The sequence below is a fragment of the Saccopteryx bilineata genome, chromosome 2 (assembly GCF_036850765.1).
Source record: "Saccopteryx bilineata isolate mSacBil1 chromosome 2, mSacBil1_pri_phased_curated, whole genome shotgun sequence".
Lineage (NCBI taxonomy): Eukaryota > Metazoa > Chordata > Mammalia > Chiroptera > Emballonuridae > Saccopteryx > Saccopteryx bilineata.
The window spans coordinates 151,680,664-151,695,755 of NC_089491.1; positions in this window are offsets into that span (position 1 = coordinate 151,680,664).

Consider the following 15,092-nt stretch of genomic DNA (forward strand, 5'->3'; position numbering starts at 1 on the left):
ATTCTTTTCTTGAAGCTGGAGGCTAATAACTCAGCTGCTTTCTTTGATAGACCCAAATCTCTTACTAAGTCATTCAATTCAGGTTGGCTAAATTGCTGAGGGGTTAATGACTGCTTGGCATCAGAAGAAGACCCTTCAGATTCTACAACCATTTCTTCATGCATCTTATCAAAATACACTTGATCACCATGTTCACTTTCTTTGTCCTTAGAATAAATAAAACCATTGAAAACTGGAACCAGGAGTGTCTCAGAGTGTGGGATAGGTTGTATTGCTGAAGGAATATTAGGACGTGTGATCATATGCCATTTTTTCTTGCCAATGCCCTTTGCATGGATCAGACAAAAATAACAGTCACTGCTGTGGTCCTTAGGTTCACGCCAAACTATGGGAATACCAAAAGGCATTTCTTTGCATTTTCCTTTTGTTCAGTCATAAAGCATTTCCTCACAATTATGACACTCAATATGAGAAGCTCAATTCTTGTCTTGATCGCCAAAGGGAACTTGAAAATAGGCAATATATGCACGTGTCACAAATGATGAAATATTGCGCTTTTGACGTTGAAGTGTATAACAGCCACATATATAACAGAAGGTGTCAGGACTATTCTTACATTTATGCCTACTTGAAGAAGCCATGATTCAATCTTAAAACAAAATAAGAGGGTGTTTTTATCAGATAGTAATTTTTTTACATTTAACAACTACAATTATGTAAAAGTGATGTTTGTAAAATATTAATTGCCTTGTGGTTGTGTTCAATCCAAGAGTCATTGCCCTCTAACTCCAATTTAAAAACCAATGCATGCCATTAACTGTAACAAAAAGAAATTAAAATTGCATAAAAACTAGAGCATGCAGCAAAAAAAAAATTTCAGATTTGGAATCAGCGATGCAGAAATATATAGAAACAGTTCTAAAATCTCATGCAACAGAAAATGAAAAAAAATTGTTCCCCGGTGCATTGACCATGCCTATGTGAGGAAGCCTCCAGGGAGAGCACAATTGTAGAGCATTTGGGAGCTTCTAGGTGGGTGAGCATATCAACATGAGAGGGTGCTGCACCCCAACTCCACAGGGACAGAAGCTCCTGCACTCAGAACCTCCCAGACCCCTGTGTATGCCTTCATCTGCCTGTTCATCTGTATCCTTTATCATATCCTTTATTATAAATTAACCAGTTAAAAACATGTTTCTCCAAGTTCTGGGAGCTGTTCTAGAATAATAGAATCCAAGGAGGAGGTCATGGGAACTCCCGATTTGTAGCCAAGTCAGACATAAGTGTGAATAGTCTGAGGACCTACTACTTGTGATTGGCATCTGAAGTGGAGGCAGTCACGTGGGACTGCTATCTCCAGGTAGATAGGGTCAGAATTGAGTTAAATAGTAGGTAGTATCAGGGAAAACTGCTTGGCATGGGAAATACTGCCATACATCCAAGGTCAGGAGTGTTGTGAGAGTAACAGAGAGACACACAAAAGTGTATGTTTCCAGCCACAATTCTGGAACCTTACCCAGTGCCAGGTGCTATGGGGACAGGGTTTCCTCTGGTGACCATGTCATTTGCTCATATTGGGTACTGTCCATGAAGCCCTTCAAGTCCCAGCCTTTTTTTTGGAGAGGGATGCCGAAGGCCAGTTTCCAGGAGACTCGCTGCCTCCGTGGGGCTGACTGGGGGGTTCCAGCTGGAAAGTAGGGTACACTCACCATCTCCCTACCCTTGAGGACAAGATGGAGACTTCTTTTTCTAGCCTTGAAAAATGACACTTCCCTTCAGTTTCTGGCCAGAAACTTTTATCTATTCTTCATAATCTTTTTCCTGTTCCTTGGGGTTTTGACTTTTGAAAACAGAAATCTCTACCACATCCCTTTCCCTGTGGTAAGGAGCACAGGACCAACTAATTGCTTAAATGAGGAAGAGACAGAAGGAAATTCAGGGAGGGAAAAAAGTATCCGTTCGTATCTGAAAATATTCTCCTGCCACAACATCATGTAAAAATTATGCTTTTTGTAAATAAAATAGTTGTATGTTATGGTTTCTTCATTCAATGCACTGCTGTCTACAACTCAGCAATTAAAATTAATGCAATCATCTTACACATCGTAGTCAAACCAATTTCCTAACGGCAGCCTCATCAGATTACTTCTGAGCTCAGATCCCTCTAACTCCTCCTCAGCTTGGTGCTTGAGTGTATCCAGATCTGCCCCATTTCAATTCTATCTTCCATGACTCCTCAACACAGCCAGTCAGAGCCCTGCCTTATCCTGCCTGCAGTGCCCCTGTCCTCCCACTGCCTCTTCAAACTCATCACACCTAACTGTTGAGTTCAAGTTCCAGCACCCACAACTCCTCCACCCCATGCCAACAAATTTCAGTTTACATAACCAACTCCTCCTTCAGCCACCTTACTTGGTGTCCCTTTAAGAAGGATACATTGCTATTTTATTTATTTATTAATCTTTATTTAAGTGAGAAGAGAGGAGATAGAGAGACAGACTCTTGCATGCACTCCAACCAGGATTCCCCTGGTGACCCCCCTGTCTGGGGCCAATGCTTTGCCCATCTGGGATCATACTCGAAACTGAGCTATTTTTAGTGTCTGAAGCAGAGGCTCCATGGAGCCATCCTCAGCATCCGAGGCCAACACACTTGAATGAATCAAGCAATGGCTGCAGGAGAGGAAGAGAGAGAGAGACATGGAGAGAAGGGGGATGGCAGAAGGGAGAAGCAGATGTTCACTTCTGTGTGTCCTGACCAGGAGTCGAACTTGGGACTTCCACATGCCAGGTCAACACTCTGCCACTAAGCCAGTTGGACAAGGCCACATTGCTATTTTAAAACATGAATAAAAATGACAAGTGCTAACACAGCGTAGCTAGCTGTAACTAATATATCCAAGATTCCTTGCTTTGCACTGGAATCACCACCTCAATGTAATAACACTGGTTATGTGAACAAATAAATGGCTGACAAAGACCTGGATCAAAAAATAAAGTAACCACCATACTGTTGTCTGTGTCTGAGTTTCAGTTTTATATTCCAAATATGAGTGAAATCACATAATTCTCAGCTTTTCCTGACTGACTTATTTTGCTTAGCATAATATTCTCAAGATACAGCCATGTTGTCAAAAATGGCAGAATTTCATCTTTTCTTATGGCTGAGTAGTATTCCATAATATATATGTACCAAACCTTCTTTATTCAATCCTCTATCAAAGAACACTTTGTCTCTGTGTCTTGGTGACTGTGGGTAGTGGGCACACAATGCAATAAATAGATCATGTATCATAAAAATGTACACTTAAAATTCTATGTTATCTTATTAACTAAGGTCACCCCAATAAATTCAAATTTTTAAAAAAGTGAGAAAGTTGGCCCTGGCTCGTTGGCTCAGTAGTAGAGCATTGGCCCAGTGTGTGAATGTCTTAGGTTCAATTTCTGGTCAGGGCACACAGGAGAAGTGACCATTTGTTTCTCTACCCCTCCTCCTCCCCCTGCTCTCTCTCTCTCTTTCCCTCCCACAGCCATGGCTCAATTGATTCTAGTGCATTGGCCCCGGGTGCTGAGGATGGCTCCATGGAGCCTCCACCTCAGGTGTTAAAAATACCTCAGTTGCAAACATGGCCCCAGATGGGCAGAGCATTGGTCCCAGACAAGGGTTCCCTGGGTGAATACCAGTCTGGGCACATGTGGGATTCTGTCTCTCTATCTCCCCTCCTTTCACTTGGAAAATAGAAGAAAAAGAAAAAAAGTGAGAAAGTCATCTAAAACTTGTATAAAATAATACTGAATGTCAGCTGTAATTGAAAAATACTTTTTTTTAAAGAAAAAAGTGAGAAAGCAAATGTTTTATTCAATGCAGTGTGTCTGGTAGAAAGACAAGGGGCTCACTGAGATATGAAAGGTATAAAAGTCACCTTTAGGGGTAAAAATGCAGAAACCATCCTGGTCAGTGCACCCTTCATCTGAGGGTGAAGAAAGTACTTCCCCACCCTCTTATTCCCCAGAGACAGGATCCCACCCCCTGCAGTGAAGGTGATATTTCTCACATGCCACACAAGGTGGAAAACCCACCTGCTGAGAAGCTTATAAAAGCTCGAAGGCATAATTAGTGACAGAAATGTATTAAATGTGTGCATGTCATGAATGACACCAAAACAAAGACACGCTGAGAAGGGTGTTGAGGAAAAGGGAAAGTGCTCCAAACTGTGTCTTTCTAAGCCTCCACTCTCTAAATTTCCCCCATTTAAATTTGCATTATTTATCAGAAATTCCTCCATGAAGCTTGGTGGGCAGTCCTTGAATGAATATTTTTTAAATTTGTTGTGTTTACATAGTTCCAAGTGCTCCCCCAAATATATCTCCCTCCCTCCCCCACTGTATTCTCCTTAATACCCCCTTTGCCCCCTCCCCCACCACCTTCTCCCCTTCCCTCCATGATTTACTATCCTGCCTTCTATCTCTCTGTGTTATGTGTATATACTTTCACTAATGTCTTTCCTTTCTTTGATCCCCTCCCCTCACCCCCTTTCCCTCTGTCCGCTTTCCCTCTGGACTCTTTGACCCCTTCTCTGCCTCTCTTCCATTCCTCAGTTTACAATGTTCATTGGATTCATCATATGACTGAGATCATATGATTTTTTTTTTCTCTGCCTGGCTTATTTCACGTAGCATAATAGTTTCCAGGTCCATCCATGTTGTTGCAAAGGGTAAGATTTTCTTTTTTTTCGCAGCCACATAGTATTCCCTTGTGTAAATGTACCACAGATTTTTTTTATTTATTTATTTATTTATTTATTTATTTATTTATTTGACTGTTTTTACATAGATTCTAGGGTCACCCCAAATGCATCCTCCCTCCCCCATATTCCCTTCAATATCTTTCTTGCCCCCCCTCCCTATGGCGCCCCTGCCCCCTTCCCTTCAGGTTTATCCTATCCTGTCATCCCCTTTCCCTCTGTCCTCTTTCCCTCTGGTCCCTTTGATCCCTCCTCTGTCTCAATTCCATTCCTCAGTTCTCATTATTCCTTGGATTCCTCAAATGAGTCAGATCATATGATATTTTTCTTTCTCTGCCTGGCTTATTTCACTCACCATAATAGTTTCTAGGTCCCTCCATATTGTTGCAAAAGGTGATATTTCCTTCTTTTTCATGGCCCCATAGTATTCCATTGTATATATGTACCACTGCTTTTTAATCCACTCGTCCACTGATGAACACTTGGGCTGTTTCCAGATCTTTGCTATTGTGAACAATGCTGCCATAAACATGGGGGTGCATTTCCTTTTTTCAGTTGGTGATATGGTGTCCTTGGGATATATTCTTATAAATGGGAGGGCTGGGTCAAAGGGCAGTTCCATTTCTAATTTCTTCAGGAATCTTCAAACTGTTTTCCACAGTGGCTGCACCAGTCTGCATTCCCACGCAGTGCAGGAGGGTTCCCTTTTCTCCACATTCTTGCCAGTACCTATCGTGTGTTGTTTTGTTAATGAGCGCCATTCTGACTGGTGTGAGGTGGTATCTCATTGTGGTTTTAATTTACATTTCTCTAATGATTAGTGATGTTGAACATCTTTTCATCTGGTTATTGGCCATCTGTATGTCCTCTTTGGAGAAATGTCTATTCATTTCTTTTGCCCATTTTTTTTATTGGATTGTTTGTCTTCCTGGTGTTGAGTTTTACAAGTTCTTTATAAATTTTGGTTATTAACCCCCTATCAGATGTATTGTCGAATATGTTCTCCCATTGTGTGGTTTGTCTTTTTATTCTGTTCATATTGTCTTTAGCTGTGCAAAAGCTTTTTAGTTTGATATAGTCACATTTGTTATTTTGTCTTTTATTTCATTTGCCTGTGGAGATAAATCAGCAAATATATTTCTGTGATAGATGTCGGTGAGCTTACTGCCTATGTTTTCTTCTACGATGGTTATGGTTTCCCGATTTACATGTAAGTCCATTATTCATTTTCAGTTTATTTCTGTGCATGGTGTAAGTTGGTGGTCTAGTTTTATTTTTTTACAGGTAACTGTCCAGTTTTCCCAACACCATTTGTTAAAGAGACTGTCTTTACTCCACTGTATGCTCTTAACTCCTTTGTCAAATATCAATTGTCCATAATGATGTGGGTTTATTTCTGGGTCCTCTGTTCTGTTCCATTGATCTATATGCCTGTTCTTATGCCAGTACCAAGCTGTTTTAAGTACAATGGCCTTGTAGTATAACTTCCGAGATCAAACGAGATCGGGTGCGTTCAGGGTGGTATGGCCGTAGACATTGTATTATAACTTGATATTAAGAAGTGTAATATCTCATACTTTATTCTTTTTTTTCAAGATTGCTGAGGCTATTCGTGTTCTTTTTTGGTTCCATATAAATTTTTGGAATATGTGTTCTGTATCTTTGAAGTATGTCATTGGTATTTTAATTGGTATTGCATTGAATTTATAAATTGCTTTGGGTGATATAGACATTTTAATGATGTTTATTCTTCCTAACCATGAGCACGGTATATGCTTCCACTTGTTTGTGTCTTCCTTGATTGCTTTTATCAATGTTTTATAATTTTCTGAGTATAAGTCTTTAACCTCCTTGGTTAACTTTACTCCTAGGTACTTTATTTATTTATTTTTTTGTTGCAATACTGAAAGGGATTGTTTCCTTAATTTCTCTTTCTAACAGTTCATTGTTCATGTATAAAAATGCCTTTGATTTTGTGTATTAATTTTATATCCTGCCACCTTGCTGAATTCATTTATTAGGTCCAGTAGTTTTTTGACTGAGACTTTAGGGTTTTCTATGTATAGTATCATATCATCTACAAATAATGATAGTTTTACTTCTTCTTTTCCAATTTGGATGTCTTTTATTTCTTCTTCTTGTCTAATTGCTGTAACTAGGACTTCCAGTACTATTGATATGTTGAATAAGAGTGGTGAAAGGGGGCACCCCTGCCTTGTTCCTGATTTTAGGGGAATTGCTCTTAATTTTTGTCCATTAATTATGATGTTGGCTGTGGGTTTGTCATAGATGGCCTTTATCATGTTGAGGTATGTTCCCGGTATTCCCACTTTGCTAAGAGTTTTGATCATAAATGGGTGCTGGATTTTATCAAATGCTTTTTCTGCATCTATTGAAATTATCATGTGGTTTTTCTCCTTCCTTTTGATTATGTGGTGAATCACATTAATTGATTTAGTTAGGAGTTAGTTCTTCTTTGAATATTTGGTAGAATTCACCAGTGAAGCCATCGGGCCCACAGGGTTTTATTTTTTGGGAACTTTTTGATAACTGTTTTGATCTCTTTTGTTGTAATTGATCTGTTTTGGTTTTTTTATTCTTCCAGATTAATTTTTGGAAGATTATATGTTTCAAGGAATTTGTCCATTTCATTTCATCTAGGTTGTTTAATTTTTTGGCATACAGTTCTTCATAGTATTTTCTTACAATATTTTGTATTTCTCTTGTGTCGGTTGTTATTTCTCCACTCTCATTTTTAATTTTATTTATTTGAGTCCTCTCTCCTCTTTTCTTGGTGAGTCTTGTTAAAGGTTCATAGATCTTGTTTACCCTTTTAAAGAACCAGCCCTTGGTTTCATTGATCCTTTGTATTGTTCCTTTAGACTCTATGTCATTTATCTCTGCTCTGATCTTTATTATTTCCTTCCTTCAACTACCTCTGGGCCTTACTTGCTGTTTTTTTTTCTAGTTATTTAAGATGAAGGGTTAGGTTGTTTATTTGAGCTTTTTCAAGCTTCTTAAGGAATGCCTGTAGTGCTATGAACTTCCCTTTCAGGACTGCTTTTGCTGTGTCCCATAAATTTTGAGTTGTTGTATGCTCATTATCATTCATTTCTAGGAAATTTTTATTTCTTCTTTGATCTCATTGTTAACCCATTCATTATTTAATAACATGTTATTTAGTTTCCATGTGTTTGAGTATTTTTCAGTTTTTCTTTTGTGGTTGATTTCTAGTTTCATGCCATTATGATCAGAGAAAATGCTTGATATGATTTCAATCTTCTTAAATTTATTGAGACTGCCTTTGTGCCCTAATATGTGGTCTATCCTAGGGACTGTACCATGAGCACTTGAAAAGAATGTATATTCTGCTGCCTTAGGGTGAAAGGTTCTAAAGATATTAAATCAAGTTGATCTAGTGTGTCCTTTAAGTCTGCTGATTCTTTGTTAATTTTCTTTCTTGAGGATCTATCTAGTGATGTTAGTGGGGTATTGAAATCTCCTACTATTATAGTATTGCTGTTGATCTCGTCCTTTATATTCATCAAAGTCTGCTTTATATATTTAGGTGCTCCTATATTAGGTGCATAGATATTTATGATGCTTATATCTTCCTGTTGGATTGCTCCCTTTATCATTATGTAGTGACCTTCTTTATCTTTTACTATAGCCTTGGTTTTAAAGTCCATTTTGTCTGATATAAGTATTGCTAGCCCGGCCTTTTTTTCATTTCCATTTGCATGAAATATTTTTTTTAATCCTTTTACCTTCAGTCTATGTGCATCTTTTGTTTTAAGGTGTGTCTCTTGTAGACAGCATATGTATGGGTCCTGTTTTCTTATCCAAGCAGCTACCTTATGTCTTTTGATTGGATCATATAATGCATTTACATTTAAGGTTATTATTGATATGTAGTTGTTTATTGACATTTTATTCTTTAAAGCTGTATTCCTCTTTTGCTATATTCTTTTCCCACTTTGATTTCAATCTTCTTAAATTTGTTGAGACCGCTTTTGTGCCCTAACATGTGGTGTATCCTAGAGAATGGGGACCTTTACAACAGCCGCTTAATATTTCCTGTAGCATTGGTTTGGTTGTAATGAATTCCTTGAGTTGTTTGTTTGTTTTTTTTGTCTGGGTAGCTTTTTATTTCTCCTTCAATTTTAAATGATAGCCTTCTGGATAAAGTAGTCTTTCTTGTAGGCTCTTGTTCTGCATTACTTTGAATATTTCTTGCCATTCCCTCTGGCCTCAAGTGTTTCTGTTGAGAAGTCTAATGTCATCCTTATGGGGGCTCATTTGTAGGTGATAGCCTTTTTTTCTCTAGCAACTTTTAATATTTTCTCTTTATCGCTTAGTTTTGGTATTTTAATTATGATGTGTCTTGGTGTAGGTTTCTTTGGGTTTCTCTTTAATGAAGTTCTCTGTGCTTCTTGAACTTGTGTGACCCTTCCTTGCATCAATTTAGAGAAGTTTTCAGCTACAATTTGATTGAATAAAGTTTCTATCCCTTGTTCTTTCTCTTCTTCTTCAGGAACCACTATGATGCAGATGTTATTTCACTTCATGTTGTCACAGAGCTCTCTTAGAGTTTCTTCAGACTTTTTGAGTCTCTTTTCTTTTTTCTGCTCTGCTTCCATGCCTTCGTTCATCTTGTTCTCCAACTTGCTGATTCGAACCTCAGCTTCATCCATCCTGCTTTTAATTCCTTCCATTGTGGTCTTCATTTCTGATATTATATTTGTCACCTCTGACTCACTCTTTTTAAATATTTCAATGTCCTTTTTTATACTTGCTATCTCTTTATTTAGGTGTTCATAATGACCATCCATTGTTGTTCTAAGATCCCTAAGTATCCTAACAATCATTATTTTAAACTCTACATCGGGTAGTTTGGTTATTTCTATATCACTCAGTTTCTTTTCTGGAGGTTTCTCTTGTGGTTTCATTTGGATTGCACTTCTCTGTCTTCTCATTATGTCTGTATGTTTGGGTGTGTTGTTTGTAGGGCTGGTTGAGTCTAGGCTTGGTGTTGTCTGCCTCCAATTTTCGGTTGTGTTATTTCTAGGTCTTCTTGGGTTGGCATCAGCTGTTGTTTGTAATCCACTGTCCAGTTTGGCTTTTCTAGTAGAGTGCTTGGAAATCTTGATTTGGTTTTTTTTCTTCTCAGTTATCTTTTCTCAGTGATAGTCTTGTTTACTGATCTCAGCAGGGGCTTATTTGAAACTGTGTCCAGGAATGTGGTGGGTATAACCCGAGACTCTGATGGCCTGATCTGCCAGTTATTCTCTCTGAGGGCGGGGTGCTTTCTCTGCATCAGTAGGGGGAGGTTTATCTCAGATCTCCATGGAGACCTGAGCTACTGCCCCTCCTCCCTATTTCTTGTTTTCAGCTGTGTCTTCTTGCACTGATTGGAGCTGGAGAGATATTTTGAGATAAGTCTGTACCACAGCTTTTTAATCCACTTGTCTACTGATGGACACTTGGGCTGTTTTTTGATCTTGGCTATTGTAAACAATTCTGCAATAAACATGGGGTGCATTTCTTCTTTTGAATCAGTGACTTGTTATTCTTAAAATATATTCCTAAAAGTGGGATAGCTGGGTCAAAAGGCAGTTCCATTTTTAATTTTTTGAGGAATCTCCATACTGTTTTCCACAGTTGGCTGTACCAGTCTGCATTCCCACCAGCAGTGCAGGAGGTTCCCTTTTTCTCCACACCCTCGCCAGCACTTATTATGTGTTGTTTTGTTAATGAGTGCCACTCTGACAGGTATGAGGTGGTATCTCATTGTAGTTTTAATTTGCATTTCTTTAATGATTAGTGATGTTGAACATTTTGAATGAATATTCTTAATTATTGCTTCATTGTTGGACATGTTAAGGACAATCCTGCTTTCTTTAAGCAGAGAAAGGATTGCACCTGAAATGCACCATCCTTTTGGGTGGCTGGAGAAAGATCCATCTAATTCAGACAAGCATTTAAAACTCAGTGAGCAGTCCTTACATGAGAGGCAGAATTAACATTTTTCCTTGGCTTTGGCCTTGACCTTGAAGAACTGGAAGTGTGAGGGAAGCCAAGCGCTGACATCTGGGAAACCAGATTCTGGCTAAGGGAAGCATGAAGGTGCTCTCCACATGGAGGCAGTCTAGGAGCTGAGACCAGGGGACACTGGACTGAATGGTGCAGACTACTCATTGACATAGGGACCTGAACCATGTGAGCTAAACTTTTTATTACTCTAGTAACATCTTCAGTTATAGTCTATTCTCTCTTAGAGCTTGATAAAATCCTCTTGAAAATGCCAGTTTGTCCATGTTCTGCTGAGGGGAACCAAAGTAATGAGTTTGCATCTGTTTGTGGGCCTCAGTTTTCAAGTTTAATCCCTTGACCATGGGAGCCAGGCCTAGTGGTAGCAGTGGTTATTCTAGGATAAGTGCTCCAAGGGAAAACCAAGCCATAGCCCCGTGGTCCCACCACACTTCCCCGTCTGACAGGTCCCTTCAGCCCTGTAAGAGAGACCTCCATATACTTGGCCCACAGTAGCACCATCAGTTACCCTCATCCCCACCCCCAGCTCTACCCACAAGTGTGTTACTGAAAAGAGCAACAGTGCCCAGGACTGTTCGCAGCTGGCCTCCGGCAGTGTTCTCAATCCAGTACGGAAGTCTGAGCTTCCAGGTTCACTTCCTTGACCTGTAGATCTCTAGCTTGCTATTTCATGTCACTTTTTCCCTGGGAGTTTATCTGTTCATCCAAAAAAGAGCCAGGCAAGCATGAGAGGCAGAACCTCAATGCTGTCCTTGGGACTCTGACTTCAGAGCCTGTGAGGGACGTTCTGGAATTACTGGTGGACAAGGACCTGACTTCATGATAACACTAGTGTCACTGGCTGACAATTTCCCAGTGAAAGGAATCAAAGGAAGCACTAACCTTTAGAGCCACTGTGGTCTGGCTGAGTATGCAGAACAGTCAGCAGGGAGCCCAGACTAAAGTAGGAGCCCTAGGGGCACTTGTTTTTGGAGATGCAAGTCTTGACTACTGTTTCAAAAATAGGAGCTGATAGCCAAAGGGCTCCCCAGTGAAACAGAGATTTAATTTAGATAAAACATACAGAGGGAAACATGAAATCTGAACAGACAACAGATAAAGGCCTAATATGTTTCTTTTAATACATGACCCCAACTCTAAATGAGAGAAAGGGATCTCAAACACATCCGATTATTCAGGTCGCTCACTGGCACCCCTAACCACAGAGTGTTGCTGGAGGGCTGCTGCCTCCACCATGATGAAGACCTCGATTCTTGGGCTGGTGTTGAATGGACAAGAGCCAGCAAGGGCCAAAAAAAACTTGGGTATAATTCCTCCAGTACTAGGATGCCAACGAGGATTCTCATCAAAGTGGTTTGTTGGTTTGGGTTATGGGCATTACCAGCTGGATATGGCTCTTTAATGAAATTCACTGGGGGCAAGCCTGCCCTCTACCTCCTCTCATCCTATTTACTACCATTTCTTACATGCTGCTACATTTTATTGTATTATCATTAGATTCACTCCCAGTAATAACAAAACATAAATTTATTGTCACTATGTTGCACACCCAATGCCAAGCACTTTAGATGAAAATTCTTATTTAATGATCAAACCAACTCTGTGAAGTAGATGTTTTATTATCTCCATTTTAAAGATGCAGAATCTGAAGCTCAGGGACTTTGGATCATTAGACTCAGAGCTGGTATTCAAACCCCTGGCTGTCTGACTCTTATTTTTAAGTTCTCTACACTGTAAGCACATAGGCAGGAACAGTGCCATTCACTCATTCATTCATTCATTCATTCATTTATGCATGCAACAGAATTTATTGAACAACTACTATAGATGCTTCTGAGCTATTCAAAGTGCCAGCAGTATAGTAAACAGGCAAGTTTCCTGTTTGCAAGAAGCTAAGATTCTAGAGGTTAGAAAACAAATAAGAAACAAGTAACATTTAAATAAAAAAGATAAATCAGGTAGTGATCGATAGTAAGACTGCAATAAAAGAAGCAGATATGCTGGCTAGAGAATGACCAATGTGGGTATGTGGCTGCAGAGAGAGTGTAGCTTCAGTCTGGATGATTGAAGAGGACTCTCTTAGGAGGCAACTTTTTGAGCTGAGACTTTCAAGATGAGGAGGGAAGAGAATCTCAAAGAAAGGTCTCAGGCATGTTCAAGAAATAGAAAAAACTATACTGGCTGGGCAGCTCAGTTGGTTAGAGCGTCATCCTAATAGTGGGTTTGATCCCTGCTCAGGGCACATACAAGAATCAACCAATGAATGCATAAAATAAGGTAACAGCCTGACCAGGTGGTGGTGCAGCGGATAGAGTATAGGCTGGGGATGCTGAAAACCCAGGTTCAAAACCCCAAGGTTGCCAGCTTGAGCACAGGCTCACCAGCTTGAGCCCAAGGTCGCCGGCTTGAGCAAGGGGTCACTGGCTTGGCTGGAGCCCCCCCCCCCAATCAAGGCACATATGAGAAAGCAATCAATGAACTAAGGTGTCACACTTAAGAGTTGATGCTTCTCATCTCTCTCCCTTCCTGTCTGTCTCTATCCCTGTCTGTATCTCTCTTTCTCAGGAAAAAAGAAAAATAAGTAGAACAAATTGAGTTCTCTCTCTCTCTCTCTCTCTCTCTCTCCCCCTTGCACCCTCCCCTCCCCCAAAGTCAATCCATTAAAAAAGAAAAAGAAATAGAAAGGAGTGTCTGGAGTAAAATAAATGAGGAGAGTCAACCCGATACTGCAGGTGAGATTTTATTGTTATTGTAATAAAGAGCCACACTGTCTCCTTTACCACGGAATTTAGTGATGTGTTCAAGCTAAAGGTAAGAGTCACTGAATAAAATATTTGTTAACTAAAGGCGTAAAAGAGTGAACAATATCCAGCTTCCAGCTGTAAGGAAGAAGGTACAGAACAATGTGTCCTACAGGGGACTGAGTCTGACAGTGACCCAAGGTGCATAGGGAGAGCCTGCCTCACTTGGTGGCACTTTGTTGCACACCTATACTATAAGGAGTAGGAGATGGGTGGGCCATTTGTGTGTGTGTATGGTGTGCTCCTACTCGCAACAATCACAATAGCTTCCTTGTTTGGCTGTGTGTACAATCACCTTTAATCAGTGCTGGGATTCATATAATTTAACAACTGGTTCTCTGCCCTAATAACTGTTTTAAGTATAAAAAAATAAAATACTGAAAGGTAGGTTATTATTTCACGCATTTAATACTTAAATAAGAACAATAAAATAGGTACACAAAACTAGATAAGAGATTTTAAATATTAATGAAAAAAATATTAAATAATACCTGACAAAAAACAATACAATTGTTATTTAAGATATTTCCATATTGCTTCTTGATTGGCATCCGCACTTGCAACTTTTTTCACCTGTGGACGGAATGAACATTATTACTATAGGCACTTAGAATATGCTGTTGTGCAGATGAATGTTAAAAAAGAGTAAGGAATATAAATTTGTGATTTCCATATTGGGCGGCTGCCCAGGAACCCAGAGTTAGAGAGAACTCTGATTACAAGTGCCATTTTAACAACCGGTTCGCTGAACTCAACATAAAATTAGATACTAGTTCTGACGAACTGGTGTGAACTGGCTGAATCCCACTACTGCATTTGATCTTCATCCTTGTTCTCTCGTCACTCCCCCACAACCAAGGACCCATTCCCTTGCCATTCTCCTGAAGATGTTAATATCCAATATTATTTTTATGTGTTTCCTTTCCTGGTGATATTTGTGCTCCAACCAGTAAGATGAGTTCCACAGCAAAAATTTCTAGTTAAGGATTTCATGCTATGTGGACATATTGGCAGGGTTAGTAAGAGAGCCTTCCCTCAAGCCAGCACGTCCCCCTGAACAAGACCGGGCTATTGGTGAGCTGACCATACCCTTATCCCCACTTCTACATGGTGCAACCTAGTCCATTCAAACAGCAGAGGCCAATGGAAGAAAACTATATAGAGCTTTAAAAAATACTTACACAAAGCAAACTTTAATTGACTCTAGGAGACAGGTCAAAAGGTCATTCACTCTGAAGAATGAAAGTCCATTCATAGTTTTTCAGCCAGAATTCAATTTAATGCTGACTTTAATAAATGTGTGGGCCCTGGCCGGTTGGCTCAGTGGTAGAGCGTCGGCCTAGCGTGCGGAGGACCCGGGTTCGATTCCCGGCCAGGGCACACAGGAGAAGCGCCCATTTGCTTCTCCACCCCTCCGCCGCGCTTTCCTCTCTGTCTCTCTCTTCCCCTCCCGCAGCCAAGGCTCCGTTGGAGCAGAGATGGCCCGGGCGCTGGGC